The sequence below is a fragment of the Empidonax traillii genome, unplaced genomic scaffold (genome assembly GCF_003031625.1).
Source record: "Empidonax traillii isolate 1590-97213 ecotype Southwest subspecies unplaced genomic scaffold, ASM303162v1 scaffold103:size1334136, whole genome shotgun sequence".
NCBI lineage: Eukaryota > Metazoa > Chordata > Aves > Passeriformes > Tyrannidae > Empidonax > Empidonax traillii.
Window position 1 is genome coordinate 1,326,645 of NW_020955296.1, and position 3,805 is coordinate 1,330,449.

The 3,805-nt window shown below is 37.4% G+C and overlaps 1 protein-coding gene across 1 annotated transcript in view; it reads right to left on the reverse strand.

Moving 5' to 3' along the window:
• LRP5 (LDL receptor related protein 5) overlaps nucleotides 1–3,805 on the reverse strand; it is a 107,498-nt gene that overhangs the window by 102,962 nt on the left and 731 nt on the right. The window lies entirely within an intron of this gene.

Here is a 3,805-nt window from a genome sequence, read left to right on the forward strand (position 1 = left end):
TGTGCTACTCATATATTCAACGTCATTACAGAGTTTTAAACAACTAACCAAAAGCTTTAAAATAATTTGCTACCTGCAATTAGTTACTAGAGGCACACAGGATAATAAACTAATCTCTAACTTTCAAGGCAGCAATAACCATGTTTCACTCAAAAACAGGGCATCTTCTGCATTTTAACCAAGTAGCCACAAGTTAAAGGAAGAAGTTCTAAAAAGCACGGTCTTTACTCATGCCATGTTTCATATTTTTCTTCCCCACTATTTGCAACAGTCACAAGTTTTTATTCAGTATTCCCCCTCCTGTCAACTATTCTAAAGAAGATCAGATGATACACTGTTTAAAACATTTCATCATTCACACTCCTTTGAATCAAAATATTCAATGCCTTAGTCTACTGCAGCTTGGGGAGATCAGGCTTCAGCATAAAGAGATCTCAGTAATTTCAACACAGCAAGCCAATATGCTTAACCTTCAGTCTTGTGTGGGACCAAGGTCCCAGTGAATCGTCGTGAACACCACTGCAGTTTTATTGAAGTGCTGCTATAAACACAGTTGTGAGTTATGCAGGAACAGCAAATAGGTCTGGTTCATGGCTTTGCTGTGACACTGAGGAAACACTAGGCACATTCGAGGCATTTAATTTTAGATTCTGAACTGAAAGTTTTCTAATTGTGATGTCCCTTCTATATCCATTTTTTAATATCCCACTTGTCCACTTCCAGTCCACTGGCACTGGCAATGCCTCTGCTCAACAGACCCATACTGTGTCATGAAAGACTTTTTAAGAACTAAAATGAGGGAGAAAATGTAGAAAGAGGTTTGCAGCTTTCCTTCAATAAGTCAAACCAAAGTTCCTTGCTTTCCCCCTTCACCATTTCTACAAACCCCACCAGAGTTAAGAATGGCAAATTCAACAAGCCCAGTGATGATACCAAGAGATAACTACAATTACACCCCTACCAAAAAACCCACAAGACAGAATGCCTTTTCTTGAGGCAATCAACTTTTATCTTCTTTAAAATAACCATTTCATAGATGTCTGATTCAGCTCTTGATGCTTCAGCAGACAAAGGGGGCAGAAATTTCTCAAGCATCACTGTTTCCTGAATAAGCCAAACTATAGAAAATACAGCCTAAACTTGAACAGTAAGCTTGGTCCAGAAGGTAACACAGCAGCCATCCTAGAACTAGTAACAAATTCAAGATTTACATTAACCAAAGTAAATATTTCTAATACATTGTAGGCTTTAATAATGTGAGCTAACTACTTCATTAAGCACTTTGTGAAAATCAGATATGAGGATTATGGATATGCTACAGCTTCTCAGAATCAAAGCCCTATGTTAAGTGTAAAACATAGCAAGAATCACAGATTATAGATTTAATGATCCTTGACAACACACATTCTAGGCTGTTTAGATCTAAGACCTTCCCTACAGGACTGAGAATTAAGTCATTTGTTTTGGCTACTCATTCATGCAATCTTTTGAAATTTTTTTTTCAGGAAACTGAAGTTTGCTTGCCTTGACATATGATAAAAACTTGCTTCTGAAACGCATTCCTGCTTCTTCAGACATTGCTCATGATATTTACGTTCTTTGCACTACGTTGTATAGAATTTGAGCTACTTCTTTAGTTGAGCTTGAGCAAAATCTTTACATACAACAAATTCAGTTTTGTTAGAAGTTGCTGTCCTGAGAAAACACAGAAATACTTATGCAAAGGCTGCAAACTGAAACTTAACAAACCATCAACACTATTGAATCCCCCATCAGCAGTCTACCTAGCAAGAATGTATATAAATGCTACTATTCTCCAAAACAATGCCAAGAATTTCAGCCTCCAGTCCTTCATTATATAAACTCAGTTTCACATAACCTACACACCAGGGCTGGGATCTGAATGCTCAAAACAAAATGTTAGCAAATTGGCAGAAAAACATTTTGTACTTTCCTCTGTCTTAGTTTATCCTTCATTTCAGGGAAGAACAATTGGATTATCGCATGTTCTGCTTGATATAGTGGATCCACCAAGAAAGTTTTAAGGTGTATGGGAAAAAAAAGTCATGTTACATATTAAGCAGCCAGCCACATGTTAATTATGATAATGTATCAGAGCATCAGTAAATCCTGAACAATTAATGATTTTCACTACCTTTGGGAAAAGTAGAGACACACAGAAAATCTGCAAGTGTCTCACAGTGTGTCTTAAAGAAGAGACATTTTAGAAATATTCTCAGAAAAGTGGTCACAGCACCAAGCCTGACAGAGTTCAAGAAGAACTTGGACAATACTCTCAGGCACATAGTGTGACTCTTGGGGATGGTGACATCCACTGCATCCACTTATGAGATGTCAACCCAGCATTGACATTTCATGCACTCTCTCTGATCTATCTCATCATAAAACACTCAACATCATATTGTCTCTTTAAATACCTATTGAACTCTAGATTTAAAGTGAGTTTTCTGCATCAATTAATTCTGCACAGATTACTTGCTGCCAGGATACCACAGGATTCCTGTTAATTTATTTGACATGCCAGCAAAACTAAGGATTTTGTTTCTTTGGGTACACAGTTTCATTTAGTACTTGTACATCTTTTGGGTATTAATCATAAATGTACCCATAACTCCACACACTCATCTGGGAAATCTTATGCTGGAAACACTACAAAAACAACTGGACAAAGTCCCAGTCTGTAGCATGGCAGCTGCTGACATGGCAATTTTAAGTTGCTCTCTGCTGCTTAGTTTCAATTTTTACTTCTCACGCACCTGAAGCAGGAATTTTCTCAAGAAACTGTCTCCCAGAGCAGGATAAACCACAAAGTACTTTATATTTTTGGCTTATCCTAAGCCCTTGCATTAACTCACCATCACTTTGCAAAGAGTGAAAATGTCAGTTGACACCTGATTTTCTTACAGATGAGAAACCTACCTACATATACTACAGAGGAAGACAAAGTGATCTCTGAGAAAAGTGTTGTGAAAATGGCAGTAAATTAGTGGCAAACCACCTCACTTGTGGATCTGTGCACACGAGAGAAGTGCACCTCCCTTCTCTCCCATGGTTATCACAAGGGTCCATCTAGCACAGCAGACCTTCAGTGATCACTAAAACAAATGCCAGGCCCAAAGTTGTGTTTGTGCACAGGGACTGTAAACAGCACATGTGAAATGGTGGGGAGTACTGAATAGGCAGGGAGGAACCATACAGATACGCAAGTATTTTCAAGAGCACTAGAAATTGCACATCCAGCCTGCTCTCTTATTACTTACTAACCTGATCACCTTACAGCATTGGGAACACCCAGTTTCACCTGGACTCTTTTACTAGCTGGCACAAACATGATTATTCAATATCATCACTTAAAAATATTCTGATTTTGTTTACCAGAGCAGAGTTCCTGTTTCAACTCATGCAGATTTACACACCTTGCTGTCTACATTAAATAGACATCACATATAAAATCAAAGTTAACTTACCAGACAAGATAACTGAGAAAATAATAATAATTTTTAAAAAGTTTGGAAATTTAATTACCTTTCAGAAGTGCAATGGAATAAGTTAGTTAATTATACCAGTTGAATATTTGGCTTGGCACCTAAGAACCGCTCTATTTTTCTTCTTGGCTCAGTGTCTGGGCTGCCATTACTTGCCACAAAATATTTAAGCTCAAACATGCATTCAGTTACAGAACTTGAGAAAAATACCTTGGGAAAATGTAAAATGAAACAAAAGGCTATGTTTTTCTTTCTTTTCAGAACTAAAAACTCAACATAAATCACTACTGTATCCATTA